General features: G+C 30.7%; 1 long non-coding RNA gene across 1 annotated transcript; it reads left to right on the forward strand.

The window, feature by feature from the left end:
• Positions 1-4,349: 4,349 nt before the first annotated feature.
• On the forward strand, positions 4,350-11,781 carry LOC124888510. Its single transcript, XR_007046871.1, has 3 exons — positions 4,350-4,883; positions 9,521-9,624; positions 11,496-11,781. It is a non-coding gene; the product is annotated as an uncharacterized LOC124888510 (long non-coding RNA).
• Positions 11,782-24,082: the final 12,301 nt, after the last annotated feature.

Here is a 24,082-nt window from a genome sequence, read left to right on the forward strand (position 1 = left end):
TTCCTCGGCATAAGGAATCAAGAGAGAAATAAAAATGAGAGATCCTTATTGGTGAAAACTCTCGCGGGCACCGTAAGGCGATGTTAAGTTGAGAGAAATAAAAATGAGAGAGTCTTATTGGTGAAAATCCTCACGGGTACCATAAGGCAATAGTGAGATAAGAGAAGAACGAGAGAGGCTTGTTGGCGAAAACCCTTCAAGGTATCACTAGCCGAATGAGGTCTTAAATACAATTGGCCCAAGAAAGTAACTCAGTTTCAGGGCCATTAACTCAACCACAATTGGTAGAAAGTTTGGATGGAAAAATCAGACAGCTTAATCCAAATGCATGGCATAATCATTAGAGTTGACTGTCATTTTTAGATAAATTTTTCATTTCTTTGTTTCAAATGGGGACATTCAATGTCTTTTCCTTTTCTCTTTATTTTTATTTTATTTTCTTGAGTTAGTTATCCAAATAAAAAGTTATTGTCATTTTTTCACTTGTCTTTGAGTCAAGTCTATGTCAAAACAAGGGAGAAAAGTTTTCAAAACTGGCTACCAGCTTCTTCAATTGTACAAAGCAAGACAGAAAGGTCAGCGTATGAAAGAGACATGATTGTAAGATGAAAAAAAGGACATGCAGAAAGTTTTGTCAACAGACAAGTCTGTTAACCCATGGAAATACCAACGCGGAAAGGGTTTATTTAAGAAAACATGGCAAAGGAGAAATACTGTGTTTGTTTCAGAGTCACTCTTAATAACTTGAGTTTGGGTCAATGATGCAACAAGTCAATGATGCATGCTAACAGTTGGAAGCAAGGTTAAATGTGATGAGGACAAGAGCGATCGTCACGAAAGCTAAAGCCATAAACCAATCACCATGTTTTTAAACTCACAAGTTTTCTTTGATGAAACAGGAAATATATTACCTTTAAAGCAAGGACTTCAAAGCATAAACATCAAGGTCTGGAATGCCTCACTCTTACAAATGTAGGAAGTAATGTTGCTGCATAGGTTTGATAATCAAGTCATGGTAAAATTCACATCCTATATCCCTCGGAGACACACTTTCTTTTCCAGGGATTTCATTTTTCATTTACTAGGTGATACACTTCTTAATTTGAACCTTCACTCCTAGAAGACATGCCTTTTAGTCGAGTCATCTCCCTTGATTCCTATAAGATGTACCTTTTAGTCGAGTTATTCCCTTTGATTCCTATAAGACGTACCTTTTAGTCGAGTCAATCCTCTTGATTCCTATAAGACGTACCTTTTAGTCAAGTCATTCCCTTTGATTCCTATAAGACGTACCTATTAGTCGAGTCATCTCTCTTGATTCCTATAAGATGTACCTTTTAGTCGAGTCATCTCCTTTGATTCCTATAAGACGTACCTTTTAGTCGAATCATCCCCCTTTGATTCCTATAAGACGTACCTTTTAGTCAAGTCATCCCCCTTGATTCCTATAAGACGTACCTTCTAGTCGAGTCATTCCCTATGACTCTTAGAAGACGTACCTTTTAGTCGAGTCATCCCCCTTGATTCCTATAAGACATACCTTTTAGTTGAGTCATTCCCCTTGACCCCTAGAAGACGTACCTTTTAGTCAAGTCATTCCCCTGATTCCTATAAGATGTACCTTTTAGTCAAGTCACTCCCCTGATTCCAATAAAACGTACCTTTCAGTCGAGTCACTTCCCTTGATTCCTATAAGATGTACCTTTTAGTCAAGTCATTCCCTTGGATTCCTATAAGAAGTACCTTTTAGTCGAGTCATTCCTTTTGATTCCTATAATAATGTGACTTTCACAAAAGTCCTTTGATGATAAATTAAGGCAAAATTTAATTCTTATGGTTGGAACTTCACTTTCCCGGCATATGAAATCTCTTTATAATAATATTGATCTAGGATAAATTTCTTTTAGTTTTGATGTGATTTCAGGAGCCCGTCTGAAGAACAGGGCGAATAAAATAAAAGTCAAGAAACAAAGTGAAGAAATTGAAAGATAACATATGGAAATAGCAAGTCAGGAGCCCGCCTGAAGAATAAGGTGATGAAATTGAAAGTCAGGAGCCCGCCTGGAGAACAGGGTGAGGAAATTAAAAGGCAAGCAAAAGTTTAAAGGTTGAAAGTCAAGCAACAAGGTGAAACAATTGCAAGCCAAGCAACAAATTAAAAAATTACAAGTCAGGAGCCTGCCTGAAGAATAGGGTGATGAAACTCATGTCAAGAGTTCAAAAGAAGCTGCATAGATAGGACTTTTGTAATTTTATTTATATTTTTAACTCTTGTAATTTTTCATTTTTGATGTAATGACAGAGCCGCAGACCGAAACCTCGACAGGTCCTCACTCGACTCTCTAACTCAGTATATTTCTTCTCCTTCCAACCATTTGAGATACCTGTGATTTGACTCTCTCATAACTTGGGTAGGTAGGATGTCAAAGACCTAGTTTCCTCTTCCTTTTGTTTCTTTCTTTGAAAAATGATCAGGTCAAAATTTGATCTCATTGTCTACTTTTTTTTGGTCTAAAAACACTTTGTGTTTACACCCAAAAAGGGGCATGATGTAGACACCTAATTTTGTCCCTCCCAAAACCCAATTTATCCATTTTTTACCTCTTATTATTATACACCCTCACCCATGTGATAACACCTCACAAAAATACAAAAGTAATCAAATCCATAACAAATTTAATCTTATCCTAACTAATTTCTTACACCTCACCACTACCCTACCTACCTCCCAAATCCCATACCTACATACCCCACCCGTGACACATTTTTTTCCCTACTACACAAATAAATACATACAACATTATCCATCAGATTCTAGACAATCCCAGGCGGGACCCACATAATTTCCACGGGTTTCCATTTCTCTTTTGGAGACATACGCATATATACATATTACTCCTCATCCTTTTTGATGAACAGAGAGCACAGACATCACACACACACCCTCTATTTTCATACTCACCATCATCTTCACCGGTACACACGTTACCAGAGACTCCATTTTTCTTTCTCACAGGACACTGATACACACACAAAAAATACACCGATCTGAGAGAGATTAGAGAATCAGAGGGGAAGAGAGAGTAAAATCGAGTGCGAGATAGAGGTGAGAATCGAAAAGGAAGGTAGAGGTCGCATCTAGTTACTAGTCTGGCGACACAGTCACCGGAGAACGTCAAAACAAATTGAAGTTCGTCAGAACGGGCTGTGCTGGTCGTTGTCGTTTTCCACAGGTTTTAAAATCACCATAGTTTCAAAAATTCCCCAAAATCTCCTTAACTTTTTTTGGCTTTCTAGATGAATTCGGCCTGAAAATGTTAAAATCACTAAAATCAGCCTTGTTCATCGATATCCACTGCTGTCTGAGCTTTATCAGAGTGGTGGGAACATTGTTTATCTTGGTGGATTCATTGTGGTCTGTTTCGGGTCTCCGTTTCTCAATATCAAGTTAGAGTTCATTCACTATCCTTCATGGGTTCTTTTTTCGAATTGGATTTCGAGGGATTTTTGTGCTTGAATTGATTCATAGTTGAGATTTCAGTGTTCGTTGAGGTTCTTGAAGCGGCTCTCATCTTTCTTTTAAAGTTAATCGAAAGGTTTTGAGGTCCAATTCTTAACTCTACTCTCTTATTATCATTATGTGTTTGACGATGACTAATTGGAAATTTTGTTGATACTTGGTGTTGTTTATTTGAATAGCTAGTTGTTGGTATGAAATGATGTTGATATGACTTGATAACTATTTTCATGTGAAAGTTCATGTGTTAAAAGAAATTTTAGGAGGGGTTAAACATGATGAAGTGAATTCGTGTTAATTTTTGTATCTTCGATTATATTGAATTTGTTGGAATCGTGATAAACCGAATCTAGTAGGCAAATGTTAAGTCGGGTAGGCAAATTTTAGGAATGGTGTTTTATTGAATGTTTGAATGTGCGTGTGAATAGTTCTTTCTACTTTATCACGCAAGATTTGAAGATGTATTCATTCGCAGGGGAATGCCTCGAGATTATATTGTACTTATTCACCGGGGAATGCCCCAAAGTATCATGTACGCAAAGGAGGCTCGTGATCAAGGCCCGAGGCATCGGGTAAGGCATTGGAGCGTAGTTTTAGGATTAGCTTAGAATAGGATTTATATTTTTGCATTTTTTCTATTTTTTGGACTGTATAATTGGACTGAACACTATATTTTTTATTTGTTTTGTTTTTGTGTGTTTGATTGATTGTTTTATGTGTTTTTGTGTGGTTTATACATTTGGGATGTCAAATTAGTCGATACGCTTCACCAAGCGACCGTGGTCGAACCACGGGATTGAGGAGTGCCTAACTCCTTCCCCTTAGTCAATAGAATTCCTTATCTGGAATCTCTATTCGCGGATCAGTTTTTAGAGTCAAACTGTTTTGAAAAGGATTTCCAAAGGTTACTTGGCACACCCGATTTATGTCAAGTGGCGATTCTGAATAAAAAATGTAAATAATCCTTTTTCAAAGTACTTTAATAATAAAAATCTTTTGAAACTTAAGTTTTTATTTTTTTTTTGGTTAAAAGGGGATATGACAAGCATGAAGAGTTTGGTCAGATTGCTAGAAGGGCATTCAAAATTCTCACAAATGCCAGTCAATTCAACCTTAAGAATTCTTCAACTCATCATCTCCAGATCTAGTATGTGTAGAAAGACTCGACTATCATAGCTCCTCAGTTTGCTACAAAATCCTTGTTTGCCGAGAAATGCACTTTTGACTAGGCAAGATAACGATTCTCTGAGTGTCATTTCAGATTGCTTCAGGGTTTAGTTATTTGGATAGTCAACCAACTCTACCCTTATTTCCTCAACAGAATAAGCAATAGGTTAATACCACTGCAACAGGATCTATGTGTAAGGTAAGTCGATTATCTATAAGCTTTCCTCCCTTCTAATCACCTAACTGAGTACTGGCTCTTATATTTCTACTTGAATTTTGTTGTTGTTTTATGAATTTTTTGTGATGTTGAAACCCTTGTCTTGATGTTTCCTAGTTCTGAGATTTGGTATTTGCATTTTATCCATGTTTAAAATCGTCTTGGCTTTTGTTGGTAATTCCTGAAATATTGTGTATATTAGCTATTGGGTATCTGCAAAATAGTGAATGTGGTTAGTTAAAAAATTCACAAACAAGTTTCCTTCTCTGAATGTGTGAGTCACGATCACCATTGCATTCTCCATTAACATCTTTATTTTCTTTATCTCTATTGATATGGCCCAAGGAACCTCCCATACACCATCTAAAATTTTTTTCAAGATAAGTGAATCTGTTTCTATCACCAAAGGGGTAAGATTGTTATTCAGACAGTATTCCATACTAATCCTCAATGCCTTTGCTTTAGCTATAATGTTTGGTCCATCTTCTAGTTTCGTTGATTCAGCATACACTAGGTTAGCTTCCCAGTTTCGAACACAAAAAGAACAAGAGTTGTTCCTAGTCTCACCTTTTGAAGAGCCATCTATATTACACTTGTAATATCCTTCCCATGGTACCATCCACTTCACTGTTTGAGATTCAAGTTTAGGTACATATTTTTTCAAAAATTGAATAATATCAAGCCAAGTGTTTGGAATATGAGTCAGCCAAGGATATCTAACTCTAGTAAACATGCTGATATTATTGTTAACTTCCATTTCCATTCTCTAATAAGATTACTTGCCTCTATGAATGATTATGTTCCTAGCCTTTCATATTTGCCACAAAATAAAAATTGGCAGAACTTGGTATAATGATTGAAGTTTTGTATTGCATTCAACATCCACCATCTGTATATAGACCATTTCAACTGTAGCAGAGGACCATTTATACCTGCAGCATTAGAAAAAACTTACCATATCTTAGCAGCCTTTGGACAAAGAAGAAAAAGGTGTTCCCAAGTTTCTGTAACTTGTTCATTACAGCAACAACAAATCAATCCATCAGAATTACCGATTCTCCTAGTTACTTCCCCAATGGGAGGTCTTAATTTATAGAGCCTCCAGAAGAAAAAAATTAGTTTTAAAGGGCATTTCTTTAATTCACATTTTCCTGAACACTTCTTTCTCTTCATCTCTTTGTCTATTCATCTACCAGGTACTAGCCAAAGTAAATTTACCAGTACTATTTTTCATCTACCAAGGATAATCCCAATCATCCTCTTCCTTCATTTCAGAGAATTCTTTGTAGATGTGTTGGCATATCTCATCAGGAAATATATGTGCCATTAGATCCTCATTCCATCTTCCTTCTTGCCTCAGTTGTCTTACTTCTTCCATCCCAAAGTTAAAGGAAAGTTAAAGGGATGATTGATAGGTAAATAGAAATCAAGTGCACCTAGTTTGGTCCAACTGTCAAACCAAATACTAGAGTCCCACATCTAGGTCCACACCAAATTTCTTGATCAATTGAATCCCTTACTTCCAACATGAACTTTCAAGTCTGTGACCCTCCTCCCCACTCTACCAATTGAGGTTTTTGTCTTTTACAGTATTTATTCCACAAGAAATTTATCCACATGGTATTTTTAGTTCTGAAGATCCATCATAACTTTTCAAAGAGAACCTTAGAAACATCAAGCAGAGATCTAAACTCCAGACCACCCTCTTCTTTGGGTAGACACATATCATTTCATGCAACCTAGTGCTTGTTCCTACCTACTTCTTTGAAATTCCACACGAATCTAGCAAAGAATCTGTGAAGGTCATGAATGATACATTTTGGAGGGTAAATGAAAAAAAAAAAGTACATAGGAATACTTTGAAGCACATTTTTATAAGCACATACTTACCTTTAAATGATAGTAGTTTACCTTTCCAAGCCTGCAACTTATTCTGAACTTTCTTTATCAGCTCTGAAAAATGGATTTTTCTTTTTCTAGCATGGCCAATAGGACATCCCAGGTAAGTAAAGGGAAACTTACCTTTATTAAATCTACTAACATATTCTCTTCTATCTCTTGAACAATACGACCAGCTGTTTTATTAAGGACATAAAAGAAGCTCTTTTCCTTGTTGATATTTTGCCCTGATTGCAGTTCATATTCACAAAGAGTTTGCATGATTAGTTGGATACTCTTCTTATCAGCAGAAGTGAAAATGATGGTATCATCTGCATAAGCTAGATGATTTATCTATTCACTTCATTTAGGCATTCCAAACCCCTTAAACTCCTTGTTATTAAACAATTCTTTTAAGTTTTTATACACCACCTCAGTAGCTAGTATAAAGAATGCAGGTGATAAAGGATCACCTTGCTTCACCCCTCTGAAAGAATGAAAGAATCCATGAGTTTTACCAGTAATTAAAATAGAATACCAATTATTAGCAACCAACCTCTACATTTTGTCCACCACACCCCTATCAAAACCCATTTTTTTCGACACTTTGATTAAGAGACACCATTCAACTCCGTCATAAGCCTTAGCCATATCAATTTTAATGACTACATTAGTAGGCTTACTTTTCTGAAATCAGTGACAGTTTCTTGGGCCAACAACACATTTTCAGAAATGTTCCTCTCTTTTACAAAACTAGACTGATTTTGAGAAATAAGTCCAGGTGTGTAGTAAACCCTCCAGCCTGTCATGCAAGATTCTGGATATAACTTTATTGAGAAAATTACTGATACTTATAGGTATTAAATCTAAAAAGACTATACCAAATCTTTTTTAGGAATTAAGACCAAATTTGTATGGGTAATTGACTTAGGAAGGGTCTGACCTTCAAAAACGACATTAACTACTGCACACACTTCTTTGCCAACAATTTCCCAACATTTTAAAAAGAATATCCCATTAAAACCATCAAGTCCACAAGCACTATCACCATTTAGTTCAAACACTACACCTTTTATCTCTTCTTTGGGACATCAAGCATTTAGACATTTATTATCATCTTCAGATACAACATGAGGTATTGCTTTCAACAATGATAAATCCCCCTCAGACCAGGTGGATATAAACTAATTCTAGAAAAAATTAACAACTTCAGTAGCAATCTTATCCTTACCCTCAGCTCATTCTCCATTGTCTTTCTTCATCCTTTGAATTTTCAGTCTTTTTATCCTGCCCCTGACCAAGCTATGGAAAAACTTGGTGTTTTGATCCCCTTTAGCAAACCATTGAATCCCAGCCTTTTGCCTCCAGTGTTCTTCCTAAATCTTAAAATATTTAATCAATTCAGCTTGTGCTTGTTTCAAAACAACCCTGTTAACTCTAGTGGGGAATTCTCCAAATAACTCTTCTTTTATCTTCACAATGTCTTCTCTTATCACCAGTTGCTGAAAAATATCACCCAATATCTCTTTGCTCCACTTAGTCAACACTATTTTTGTCATCTTATGTTTTAATGTTAAATTTATGAAGAAATCTTCATGATAAATATCATTCCAAGCACTTTGTACTACCTCCCTGAAACAATTAATGTCCACCCAAAACTTTAAAAACCTGAAGGGCCTTCTAGTCTTCTCTTCTTGCTGTACACAAGTTAACAAAAGGGGTGCATGATATGACCAAGTTTTTGCTAGATGATCTACTTCAACATTCCCAAACCTGCCAGAGAATTCTAGATTAATCAGTAATTTATCAAGTCCCTTGAAAATACACTCTTCATCAGCTCTTCCATTCCACCAAGTAAAAGGACTGTCTATAAAGTTAATGTCTAGCAGTTCACAAGAATTAACACAAAAGGCAAAATCTTCATATTCTTATGTATACATTGGACGTCCACCAATTTTTTCCTCAGCATCAAGAATAACATTGAAATCCCCTCTCACAAGCCAGGGCAATCTCATGTTTTGATGCAAAGGATATATTTCTCTCCACAAATCCATTTTCTGTGTACCAACACATTAGCATATACAGAAGTTATCACTCTGTGTTGTCCATATTCTAGGAATTTCAGCTGCACAGTAATTTATTGTTCAATGTCTGAAATAACTTATACTTGACTGTTGTCTTGCACAAAATCCATATCTTTCCATTTACATTGTAAGTAGCATATTCTATCTTTAATTTTCTTTCGTATTTCTGCACATGACTAGCCTCCTAAAAAGGCTTCATTAAAGCTATAAAACTAAACTTAACATGTCTATGTAACATTTAAACTTTGTGAAAGGCATGATTAGTCTTTACAAATCTTATGTTCCAGAACAATATTTTGGTATTCATTTATCAAAAGATTTTGCACCCCGTTTGGACAAAACACTTTTGACTTATTGCACCTCTGATTTTCCTGACTTTCTTTGAATTTGACTGTGTAGGTGGAGAAAGTCCAACCAGTTTCATTACTGCTTCTAAATTCTGTTGATTGTCTTCTTCCTCTTTATCCTCTGAATTGCTTTCATCTTTAAAGTATTGCTGGTCCATTTCACCTTTTTCATTACACTTGTGAGATACTATTTCATTCAATCTCTTCACATGTGGTGAAATCTTAATTTTCTAAATAGGTAATGGCACAATAACTAGCTCTTGCCCCTTCTCCAATGATGTCAATTTTAACATTTTTGTCTCTATTGCAGGTGGATGTCTTCCAATGAACTCAGTTGTATCTGTGTCTGCCATGGTAGTATCTACATCCAAAGGCTCATGATAGATGGCATTGGTTAATTGATCCTCTCTGTCTGTAAGTTCTACCTTGTTCAGTTCACTTTCCAACATGCCTTTAGTGATTTGTTCTTTATTACAGGTAATGATCAATTCCATATCACTATCTCTGTAACACCCCGTATTTTGGGCTAGAACGAAAACCGCCATTTCTATGTGTAGATGATCCAAAAAGACATAAATTCTATGCAAATTTTCCATCTTAATCAATTATGTAGTGTGGAAAATTGAATGAGCTTTCCGTCGATATAAGATTCGCCCAAATCCGATACCCGGGCAAGATGTTATGGCTAATTTAAGTCCTAGTCATAAAACACCATCATTTTGGTGCTTGGCGCGTCGCGGAGGTGGTCTATTTAACAATTGTTAAATTCTAGTGGCCTTAGCGCAATTGTGGCGCGTCGCGTTGAAGTTCCAGGTCCCAACCAGTGGAACAACGCGGTGGCTCCTCATCGCAGTGACCCTAAAAATTCCATTCGTCAATTTTCAGTGAGCCACCGCGATAGTGGCGCGTCGCGGTGGCCCATAAAATCGGGCTTCCAATTATATTTTATTCCGTCTCATTTAGGGTATATTGGGTATTTTCCACCCCCTTATCAGCTTAAATATGGGATTTTACTCCCAAGTGGCCACATTATTCATATTTTCTTCAAAAATTCACAAAAACACTCTCTAGGGTTTCAAACTAAAAACCCAAATAACTCAAGATTCAACCTTGGTATTTCAAAACTGATTGAAGATTTGGAATCCCCAAACCATAGGCTTCAAGAATCATCCATCAAATTTCTAAATTGAAGTACGTGAGATTTATCCTAAAAACTACATGGCTTGTCAACACTAGAATATGATTTAAGATTATCAAGCATGAATTTTAAAGGGGTTTTAAAACTTTTGCTTTGAATTTCTCATTATGGATGCTTGGATAATATTATTGTTTTGGTTTTTAGGCCTTTCCCCTTAAATTGATTTAAACTTATATGAATATATATGATGTTGAAGATTTGATTGAGAGCATTATTATTGAAACCCCTCTCTTTGATGATTTAGAGTTGATGAACTTGTTGGGAATGATTTGAGATGTTTGTTTAATGTTTTGAAGGGGATCTTTTCAATATGTAAGTATTTAACATGATTTTGATGATGACGAGATGGAGTTTCTTGATATGATTTCGTCCTTGTCTTAAAAAGAAAGAATTGCATATGATTGATATCTTTGAAATGACTTGTGTATTTGAAATGGTGAAAAGGAGAGTTTCTTGCATATGTTTACATGAGCTTTAAGAAAGAGTTTCTTGAAATGATTTATTGATATGGTGGTCCCAGATTTACGTTTTGAAACAGAGATTATTATATGCTAATAATGGCTCAGAGATGTGACTTGCAAGTCAATGGTATGATGATACCATATAAATGTATGCCATAACAGAGTTAGAGTTTTCAGAGAATGCATGTTTTAAAAAGTTAAAACTGGGCTTAAAGAGGGTTAGGTGGTTACCCGAAGAAGGTTTGAGTTCAAGTAACTCTTAACCTAAAACCGTGATTTGCCGATCCGAGTATATTATTTTACACTTGCGATGGCCGTGTGGCGTAAGGAGTCAGAGACTCCAACTCTTGCGGCACACTAGGGTTGGAGGCTTCCCCGCCGAGTCAATGTCGGATTCCATATAGCCTGTGGAATTTCAGAGTTATTGGGTATACCACCTAGCGCAGAAGTAAAACAAAGAATGTCTCAGAGTTCAGATGATTTTCTTTCAGAAATGCCCATGAGATTTCTTACTATATGATATGTTTATGAACTGTTTTAAATTGCTCTCATATATGTTGAATATACAATATTATTTTGAATTTGCTCTGCGTACCAGTAAAATTGTATTGACCCCTACCTCCCAGGTTCAGAGGCTCAACCTATTGGTCCGGCTAATCAGTAGAGTATCCAGAGAGAAATGATCCGTGCAGGGGTGAGCCTTCTTTGTTCCAGAAGGCCTGTTATTTCAGATTATGTTATTTCTTTGTTTTGGTCTACTGGGGCCCTTATTCCAGTTTTCAGAACAGTTGTGAGATGTAGTAGAGATTTCGCAGACTAAGTCAGATCTTATTCAGATGTTTTGAATTGCAGCTTTCATTCTTTATGTCTTGAATCTCAGGGTTAATGACTATGTTTCCGTATCAGATTGTATTTCCGTATCTTCTCTTATTATATGAATGTTATGCATGACTACCAGATAGAGTAGGACGTCTGGGCCTTCAGGGCTCGGGATGTTCGTCACGGCCAGGCCCTAATTCAGGTCGTGACATTATCCCCCTGGTTTCCACCACTGTCACCTCCTATTGTGGTTTTATTTTGTTTACTGTTGCTGCTGGGAGAACTTTTTTGGTTGTGGTTACATATTGGTACTCCCATCTCTGCATTTTTTATTATTGTCTGTAGGGGTGTGCATCGGTCGGTTCGGTTCAGTTTTACATATTATCGATTCGGTTTATCGATTTTCGATTTTTAAATATGCTAAATCAATAACCAAACCAATAAGATATTTTTTATCGGTTTTTAGTCCTTAACGGTTCGGTTTTCGGTTTAACTAATAAGAAAATACTCATAAAATAGAAATAGTAGTAACTAACATGAAAAAAAAATCGAATCTTAGTTGCAAATAAAAATCTTACATAATGTGTTTTAATTTATAAGAATCTTCAAGTTTGAACTAAATTTTGTTAGGAGAAATCAAGAGTTTGTATAATTGAAATAATAGGTTTGTTAATTTGTAGAGATTAAAGAGAAATTAAGAGAAAAATATATAATAAGTCATATATATATTCTTATTGGGTTATCGGTTTACCCAATAACTCAATAAGAAAAAATTAAACCGAACCAATAACCCAATAATTTTTTTATTAAACCATTAAAAACCGTTAACCCGATAATCCAATAACAATAAATCAATAATATTTTTATTGATTTGGTTTATCAGTCTGTTCGATTTTTGCTCACCCCGTCTGTCTGCATGCCCATTGCATATAAATCCCTATTTTGTTTATGTTGTTGCAACTGATTCTGATGAGGATGATATACTGCTATGCCCTTCTGATCATCAATTTTTAGTGCAGAACATTCCTCTGCAATTTTTATGCCTACCTACAAAGCATTACCCTCGTTCTCATTGTCGTGTAGTACCCCAAACAGATAGTAGTACTCACACCTTGATTGTTCTGTGATTCTGCTGTTGCACTCAAAACTCCTTTGTCCATATTTAATGCTCTCCTTTTTGAATTCCACTTTACAAACACCACTTTTCCATTTATGTATCTCTTTTGTACTGGTATCTTACTTTGTTCCTCATTGTCACCTTTGCTATCCCCCTCTTGCTTGTATTTCATCCTTTTAGGTCCTAACTACAGATGTAGACTTCTATACTCATCTTCATCATGCCCGTGAAGTTTACAAGTACGATAGTATTTAGGCAACATATCATACTGAATTTTGATAGATTGTACCCTAGTTTCCATGGTTTATAACGTATGGTACTGTATGATATGGTCTAGTACAATAAAATGTTTGGATAGAGATAGATTGTATAGTACAACAATACAATGTTTGGATAGACTGTATCGTTCACTGCTATTTGATGACAGTTTTATTTTTTGGTTTGACAGTATGGTACTGTATTGTAACAAGTAAGTTTACTAAAATGCCATTAATCATTATAAATGTTAAATTTATCAATAATTGTTAATAAAATAATTTTCTTCCTACTATTTTATCATAATTATGCCATGTAGATATATTAAGTTGTTAAATTCATGTAAATTCTAACAAAGTCCATAAAATAATATATCAAATAAATATAATCGGATTTATTTTTATAGTAAAAAATTTCATTTCTTTTTGGTGTTTTGAGACTAGACATCAATGACAAGTACAAAATTTGAATGTATTTTTTTTGTATGCTACGAATGTGTTTGATAATGGAATCCAAAAGAAAAAAATTATTTTTTAAGAAAATAAATTGTTTCTTACTTATTTTCTTGTGTTCGTAACACATAAAATTTCTAAAAGCATTTGTATATATTTAACATAAAATATTAAAAACAAATATGATAAAGGGGGGAGAGGGGGATTAAAAAAATATTTGGGGGTGAGGTTAGTGGAGTAGGGGGTGGGGGTGGGGTAGGGGTAGGGGTAGGGGTAAAAAAAAGTTTTAATTTAAAAAAAAATAATTAAAAAATTATTTTTTTTTTGTGTGGTGTGGGGGGAGGGGGGAGATGGTAGGGGGTGGGGGTGGTGTAAGAAATTTTTTTTGAAAGTTTTAAAAAATAAATTTTAAAAATATAAAAGAAATTGGTGGGGGAAGGGGGCTAGTAGGTGGTGGGGGTGGGTTGGGGGATGAGGGTTGGGTAATAACAAGTTTTTAAAATATTAAAAAAAAAATTGGGTAGGGGTTGGGGATCGGAGTAGGAGGCGGAGTTAAATAATATAAGATGAAAGGAAAAATAAGATTATAGAATATTAAGTAAGAGCATAATTGAAAAAAAAAAAAAAAAAACCATGGGATATCATCAAATCAGTGGTTATATAAAATGGGGTTTCATGATTACCAAATCATGAGATTAAATCATACCATATCATACATTTTAAGAAACAATCAAAACAAACATGATTCTCTTAATAACTATACCATACAATACTATGTCAAACCACCATCCAAACAGAGGGTAACTCTTAAGATACTATGTCAAACCACCATCCAAACAGAGGGTAACTCTCACGGTACTAGGCGAGTCTTGTTCATTGTAGCCATGTCCAAATGAATGGGCTTTCCAATTGCAGATGCGAATGAAAAAAGAGATTCCTTTACAAAAAAGGTTGGTAATAGATCCAGGAAAGAGATCCATGCAATGGCTTGTGTAGTTTCTGCATCTAGTGTGAAATTGGCATCATAAATAAGAGGCCTCATTTGATATGCCACCCCATCATTTGATATGCCACCCCATCCTTCGCAATGATATAATAGTCATTTTTGGACATCATGATGTAATCATCCGTCTGATTTAATCGCATCAAAATATGCGTATTTCTCGGAAGTCCAATTCATTCACCTTTTATTTTGCATTGTTTTAGAATTTGAATCCTCAAATCTGGCCACCCATACAAGAATTTACCAATAATTGCTAATTTTAAATCATCCAATATGTTCATCTTTTGTACCTCCTCTTCTGTCCATGTCACTCACGGAACTCCGTTATTATATGTAATTGGTTTCATCTCTATAGAATCATGTGAAAGTTTTTTTATCTTGCATCAACGACTTATTGGGTTGCAGAAGATCAACAAATTTCACTTTGTGCTTATTAATTTCCTTACTCTTCAGACTTTCGCTAGGCAAATGAGAAGGCTCACCGTACAAATTAGGAGTTTTCGAAATAACATCATCATTAGGTAAAACGCTACTTGTATGAGAACTATTGTTTTTCTGGAGCATTTGGATGATATAGTTCAGTAAAAATTGTTGGTAATCTAATTAATATCTGCTGACCAACCCTATAAAGCAGGTCAACAACCGGTCCGGCCATGCCGACGATTGACAGATCGTAGTATATGTCGGCGGGCGATGTGAAATGACATATACTATTGACTAATGATTGTACCATTTAGATGTGAATGATAAATATATCCTTGGTCGTCCTCCAAGTCACGCTTCTATATAATACTAGATAAAGAAGGGCCCATTTTACGGGCTCAATATTATAGTTTTTAATCTATTTATCGATATTTAATTAGTTTATAAAAAATAATTAATACTTTTAAATAAATACGATAGAAAATGATTATACTTAAAAAACTATATTGTTTTATTTTTATAAAATTAAATATAGCTTACAACTTATTTAAATTGTCCTGATTAAAATTAAAATATAATATGTTTCAATGCTTATTTTAACATCAGATCAAACAAATTTTCTTGAATTAAGTAACTAATTTTTTACTGTTTTTATTTTCAATTTTATTTAAAAATTATACAAGAGGATAAATTAATAAGTGTCGGTATATTAATATCTTTTTTATAAAATTTTATGAGCAATATTTTCTTAAAATATGATTTTTTTTATCGAATATACTATATAAATAAAAGTAAATAGCATATTTATATTAAGAAGATAAGAGATTGTTCTTAACCATATAAATATATCGTACATTCATTTTTATAATAAAATAATATAAAAATACAAAAGATACATCATTGATAGTTGAAAATTATCTATAAAAAATAGAGCACAAATCAAATTAATATTGGTGGAGTTAAAATTTTATTAAAGGAGTTAAAAATATGTGTTATTTAATGTTAGTTCAAAGTTATTTTATATATTGGTGGAGTTAAAATTTTTACTAAAGGAGTTAAAAATATGTGTTATTTAATGTTAGTTTAAAGTTATTTGATATGCAGGTTAATTTATCTATTCTATCGTACTTTCTTCATCTTTTTTTATTTGCTTCTTTGGGTTAGACACACACCTTAATCAAGGGCCGTATGATGCGAGGTACTAAGAAAAGTTATCCCGGGATAAAATAATAGTCCCGGGATAAACTTTTTAATAAATCGTTTGGTTTGGTAATACTTGGGATAACTTATCCCGGGATTAATAATAGTCCCGAGATAAGTTATACCACGTATTTGGTGGTATAAGTTATCCCACCTTAATTTATCCCGGGATAAATTATAAAATGACAAAAATATCCCAAATCCTTTACAAACACATTTCTCCAATCTTTTTCATCATCTTTAATTATTGCTTTTGAAAGTGAAAAAAATTATTGATATCTACTTGATTATCTAAAACGTGTTATTTCTGAAAAATTAAAAAGACTAAAATATCTTATTTTGGAACGAAGGAAATATATGACTAAGAAAAATTAGCCTCTTATTAATTAAACTTTGCATTTTTTTTTCATTTCATTGCTTGTGAATTTTATAAACTTATACGCCATTTTCTTATATAAAGGATCAAAATGCAAAATTAACAAATTAAAAAATAAAATATGTTAGATTCATACACAATAAGGATCAAAACTAGGTACTGTAATTTTTTATATATCCAACAAAATGTAGGTACTATAATTTTTTAAGCATAGAAAAATGGAATTCAACATCAACTTTTTCCTTCCAAGTGTTATTTTTGTGAATTGATAATACAAAAAGTTCTTACTACACAATGAAAAGATTAACTAAAGTAAGTAGATTTTATAATAATAATTACCGTTCACTAGTAATCTATAAAATATTTTAACAACTACAAAGACGTTGCCTAGTTTTAATACACATTATCGTTTCACAATCAACTCTATTGTTCAATTACATATTTTAAATTAAATAGTTTTTTAATAACTTGAAAATTGATATTGTATATATCAATTAAAATGAATTTTAATATTCTATATTATATGAGTAATATGCGTTTAAATGAAGTGACATAAACAACAAATCTTCTTTTACTTTAACAAACTTAAGTTGGAAGTTTTTAATTCAAACTAAATAAGATGTAGTAAGTTTTTTTTTTAAACGCACACGGTATAATCATGGAAAGACACATGCAAAAAAATTAAAGCTAAATAAGATGAAAGTTTTATTTTAAAAATACACACGATATAAACATGAAAATGCACACACAAAAAAATTAAGCTAAATAAGATGAAAGTTTTATTTTTAAAAATAAATATTTAAAGTTTGAAAACAAATATATATAAACAAAAAAAAAAAGTTAAATAAGATAGGGGTATTTTGGTAATCAAATACTTTATTCTTAGAAATTATACCATGCATATTAATTTGAAAACAACAAACCAAACACTCAATAAAAAATAATCCCAGCATAACTAATCCCAGTATAACTTATCTCATCATAACTTATCTCAGCATAACTAATTCCAATATAACTACATTCCCAACCAAACGACACCTACTCCTATAAAATTAAAAGTAATTTCACTAATATACCCCTAATTAAATTTTATACCTCTTTCAAAATTAATAATGATTATATTTATTGAACAAGGACATAATAGAAAGATTTTGTTCAAACTATTCTTGAAAGATTAAAGGAGCAAATATTTTGGAATACAAGCATAACCCAAATGGAGCAAATAAAAAAAAATGAATAGAGTATCATATATAGTATTTTTCAGATTACAAATCTCAATTTTTATGAAAACTTACATATAAATATATTTATATAATATAGTAAAAATTCTTTACACTGATCATTTAATGTACTTTAATCTTTTTTTTTTAATTTATCTTTTAAATCTCTGTTTTGTGAGTTGACACTCACATCAATTGTGATTACAACTACAATCCATAAGTGAATACAAAAATTGTACATTCGAAGCCTTATATAAATATTAAATTTGCAATTTTTTTTCATTTTAGTAAAACATTTATAGACTGATTTAATGATATTTTTTGTAAAATTATTTAATATTAAACAAAAAATATTTTTAAATAGGTTAATAACTTTAAGTTTTAACCCACCAAGTTCATGCGTGATAGTATTTTTTGAGCAAAAAACTAAAATATTAAAAACTTGGAGTATTGAAATTTTGGCGGAGTCAGAATTTTCACTTAAAAAGTTTAAAATATAAGAAAATAAATATAAAACAATTTTTTTAAATATTTCCATATAAAAATAAAAAATAATTTAAATTCTATATAAACAATCTAATATTTCGTGAAACGGGATTCAGATTATAAATTTAAATTTATTTAAAATATTACTTTGTAAATAATGTGGTTGAATAAGTTGAGACTTGGAAATAAAAATGTTGTTGCCACATAAGGAGTCCACTTAAAAAATGTAGACACATAAGCTAGCAAAAAGAAAAAAGAAATGGCTAATGGAGTTCTTTGTTGATATTACTATTGACTAATGATTGTACCATTTTGATGTGAAATAACAAATATACCCTTGGTCGTCCTCCAACTCACTCTTCTATCTATATATATATATATATATATATATATATATATAAAATATAATATAATAAAATAAAATATATAATAATATAATAATATCACAATTTTAGAGGGATAAAAGTAATTTTATCAGTTACATGTCACAATTTTAGATAGGGAAAGTAATTTACCAATCACAGGTCACAATTTAGATAATTTAAAAAAATAAATTAAAATTACCATAATTTTATCAACCACATGTCATAATTTTAGAGGAGAAAAATAATTTACCAACACATGTCTCAATTTTAGAGGATTTAAAAAAAAAAAAATTAAAACTATCATAGTGCCATTGTAAGGACTAACAAGTTCTGGTATCCTCTCTTATATATAAGTACTAGTGTTGTTCTGCCCCTGCTATGTCCTGACCCAAAATTAATAGTAAATATTCAACTTATAATTTCCCCCTGCTCTTGATGTATTAAGTTATCGAAATAGTAATTCAACAACTATAAGTCCTATCTATAATGCTTTATGTTTGACCATATTATATAACATTTGTATACTCTATATTAACGTTATTCTTGGCACAAAATTACATATTATGATTTTAATATTTTAACATAAATATTGATCCATAAGTTTATATTTTTTTTTAAGAAAAAGATCTAGAATTTTAAAATTTGTAAAAATAGACTTATGTTTGACGTGAAAATATTGCCAGTAAATAGTAGTTAGTTACTACTATTGTTGATTTATCGGATCAATGAAGCTTTGTAAAATTATGTGTATTTATTTATAAACGAAACATGAAAATATATAATTTGTTAATTTGGCGGCTTGTAATATTTCGATATGTTGTCTATGAACTATGATTTATAACTCATGTGAGATTGTATAAGAGTTCGGAAAGCTTTGATACTCCTTCATCCCAAAATAAGTGTTACCTTAGGAATTCATGACAAAGATTATTCTTTTTTTAACTAATCCATTTATAAATATCCAAATAAAAATGATCATTAAATAACGAATGAAGACAAAAATAATAATGTATAGACAAAATAATAAACACATGTAACAATTATATTGCATAACATTTTTTGTGACGACAACCAATTTTATCTTATTCTTTCTCTTTTAAATAAAGATTCTTTTTTTTTCAAGTGTAAAATAGAATTATGAATTGGAGACGGTGTTCTTTAAATGTTGAGAATTTCTATATTTAGAGTGTAAAATACAGCGTGGTCCGAGATGTTGTAAGTACACAAACAACCACACTAGATAGAGAAGATAAAAGGTGAACACAAAAGGGAAAGATCTTGTCAAAGAAGATATTTATGGTCAATAGAGAAGATACTACAATGATAAAATTCTGGGATCCGGCTTCTCACTATTTTTCTTCTCTCCAATTTTCTCAAGTTCTTATTTGGATTGAAAACATATGTCATAATTTAAAATTAATGGTTGAGATTTAATTAGTTATATCAAAGTTCTAACCATAGTTATCTACTTCTACATATTTAGTTACATTTCTTCCTTAAATATCCATTATATCTTTTACTCAATGTTTAGCAAAAAATCTTTACTGTCACAAATATATATTAAAAAATTTTCCTAAATATTTTTTTTTAAAAATCATAATATAGTTAAAATTTTAATTTTTCTAGTTGAGAATTCAAAAGAGCTACATAAAGAAAATATAATGAATTTATTTGGCACAATCTTTATATTTTATTTGGCACATGTATAATGAATTTATTTGGCACATAAAAAAAAATAAAATTTTAAAAACTTCAAGCTACAATTTATTTTTTTTTAATTTGAAAAACATTACTTAAGAAAAATGGCAATCATTAACAAAAAAAAAAAGAAAAGTATAAAGAAAATATAATGAATTTATTTGACACAATTTTTATATTTGACTTGGCACACGTATAATGAATTTATTTGGTACATAAAGAAAATAAAATTAGAAAAACTTCAAGCCATAATCTTTATTTTTTTAATTTGAAAAACATTACTTAAGAAAAATGACAAACATTAGTAAAAAAAAAAAAGAAGTAAAAACCTAACAGAAAACTATTCAAGAATAAAAAGAAAATAGTTTAATATATTTCAGAATGATATAATATATTGTTAAAAATATTTAAGCAACAAATATATGGAAGTAAATAACTATTGTTAGAACTTTGATTTAACTAATTAAATCTCAATTTAAAATTATGACATATGTCTTCAATCCAAACAAGAACTTGGGAAAATTAAAGAGAAGGGAAATGGGGAGGAGCTGCATCCAAAATTCTGCTATATTATTCCCCTATAATAACTAAGGGATTTTATGGATAAATAAGTAAATCAGTAGGTACTAGAAATTTTAATCAAGCAAATATAGTTCATAAAATTTAATAAATCATTTATCAAAATGTCAATTGTATGATAAGGTTTCCCAAAGTTTCGGACCAAATAAAGAAGGATTTTGTCAAAGAAGTACATGAAAGCGATTAAGCGGAGTGGTGAAAGCTTTGTTAGTTCGAAATCAAGAGAGCATCACGCGGAATCTTAAAGTTTGCAAATCATGGAATGATAAACAAAGAAAAATAAATAAAAAATATAATATTATTAATATATTTTGGTCAAAAGAGCTATATATTGAAAATCTAATATCGAAAAATATTAAACCTATTAGAAGAAATCTCCCCTAAACAAATACTCTTTAAAACTACATTGTGAATGCTTATTGTGTTATGAGTTGAGAAGAATGATCTTCTATCTATAGAGTTACAAAACCTTAGAAAAAGAATAAACCTAATAAAAAAAGTCTAATGGAAATCTAATAGGAAAGAGATCTTTTTCTACTAAGAAACCTTTTCTACTAAGAAATCCTTTCCGAACTAAAACACAATTATGGTAACACAATTATGGTAGAATAAGAAATTCAGGAAAAATCCTACCAAGCTTACCATCTATATTAGTGTATAATCTTAATTCTAAAGAGAGATAAGTACAAAAACAGAACATTGCTTAAGCTTCCAAATATTTATAGTACTAGAAGTGCAAGGCCCGTGTCATCACGGGCCCAACTATAAAATATGTGGATTGTAATTTTTAAGTTTTAGAATTTATGTTGGAGTAGGAAGTTTGAGTAGTAGAATGTTTTCATTGGTACGATAAAATATACTTATAAAATATATTTCTGTAAATTTTTTATCAAACTTTTCTTTTGTATATATTCCTTCTATTGAAACGTAGGAGTCGTTTGTTATAGTGCATATTTTTTTTTCCGAATAGAATATATTAGTAATATTTGTATTAGTAATGCGTCTATTAGTAAATACTGGTATTATTTATGTTAACATTAGTTCTTATACATTATTTAACGTGCTGCATTAAAATTTACCTTTTCGATTTTGATATATTTAAATAAAAGTTTTTTTTTAAAAAAGAATTGCATATACATTTTAAGACTCATTCGAGATCTAGCACGAGTTCAATATATTAATTTTTATCTCAATTTATATGACACAAATAGAATTTAGATAATCAATCATACTTTTAATAGGTATTTACATAATTTAATTTGTTAACTATTGTAATTTATAATATTTTTATGTAATTTTCAAATAATATGTATTATTTTTCTTGTCCAAACTTTTGTGGCATTGATAGTCAATTATATTTTAAAAATAATTTAAGTTTTTAATTATTGTGATTTATAATACTTTTCTTCAATTCCAATTTCAGTGACACTAATATAATTTCAAGAGTCGACCAAATATTTTATATTTTTTAAATCTTTTAAGTTGTTAATTATTGTGATTTCTAGTATTTTTCATGTAATTTTTTAGAAATATATAACATATTAAATTATTTTTAGATATTTTAAATTGTTAACTATTGTAATTCATAATACTTTTTATATAATTATTTTTGAATAATATATGCTACTCTCTTTGTCCAGAGTTTTGTGTCGACGATAGCCAATTATATTTTAAATAATTTAAATTTTATCATTGTAATTTATAATATTTTTTTTATTCTAACTTATGTGGAACAATGCTTAAATGACCATAATAATTAATTATGGGTGATATAGTAAAATGTAATTATTATTATTTATTATTTTTAGTATGTATATGTGTTGATTCAAGAAGAATTTGGAAATATTTAGAAAGGGGTTGAATGTTACAAATGTTAATAATCCATTTGGCGCTTCTTGATTTCTCTACATTTATTTCTTGTTTGTTTTTAATCTTTTGCCCTTTAAATACGTTACTCTTCTTGTCCAAATTTTTATGGCATTGATAGTCAATTATGTTTTAAAAATAATTTAAGTTTTTAATTATTGTGATTTATAATACTCTTCTTCTATTTCAATTTCAGTGGCACTAATATAATTTCAAAAGTCGACCAAATATTTTATATTTTTAAATCTTTTAAGTTGTTAATTATTGTGATTTCTAGTATTTTTCATTTAATTTTTTTGAAATATATAACATATTAAATTGTTCTTAGATATTTTAACTTGTTAACTATTGTAATTTATAATACTTTTTATATAATTTTTTTGAATAATATATGCTACTCTCCTTGTCCAGAGTTTTGTGTCGACGATAGCCAATTATATTTTTTAAATAATTTAAATTTTTTATCATTGTAATTTATAATATTTTTTCTATGTCAACTTATGTGGCACAATGCTTAAATGACCATAATAATTAATTAGGGGTGATATAGTAAAATGTAATTATTATTATTTATTATTTTTATTATGTGTATGTGTTGATTCAAGAAGAATTTGAAAACATTTAGAAATGTGTTGAATGTTACAAATGTTAATAATACATTTGTAACATTTGGTGCTTCTTGATTTCTCAACATTTATCTCTTATGTGTTTTTACTCATTTGCCCTTTGAGTATATGTAGCAATTTTTATTTTTTTAAAAAAATGTCATGAAAATTTTACTCTTTTGCCCTTTGAATACGTTACTCTTCTTGTCCAAATTTTTGTGGCATTGATAATCAATTATATTTTAAAAATAATTTAAGTTTTTAATTATTGTGATTTATAATACTTTTCTTCTATTTTATTTTCAATGACACTAATATAACTTCAAGAGTCGACCAAATATTTTATATCTTTTAAATCTTTTAAGTTGTTAATGATTGTGATTTCTAGTATTTTTTATGTAATTTTTTTGAAATATATAACATATTAAATTATTTTTTTCTATTTCAACTTATGTGGCACAATGCTTAAATGACCATAATAATTAATTAGGGGTGATATAGTAAAATTACGGTTGAAGCATACATGTCATAAATGTCTATTTTATTTTTTACTTAAATATTATTAATTTTTTAATGTATAAATAACTTGTAATAATTAATTAAGAGCAGTATAATAATTAATTAGGAGTGATATGGTACAATTATGGTTGAAGCAGACATGTCATAAATATCTATTTTATTTTTTAATTAAATATTATTAATTTTTTAATATATAAATAACTTATAATAATTAATTAGGTGTGATATTA

Source organism: Capsicum annuum, chromosome 11 (assembly GCF_002878395.1).
Source record: "Capsicum annuum cultivar UCD-10X-F1 chromosome 11, UCD10Xv1.1, whole genome shotgun sequence".
Classification (NCBI taxonomy): Eukaryota; Viridiplantae; Streptophyta; class Magnoliopsida; order Solanales; family Solanaceae; genus Capsicum; species Capsicum annuum.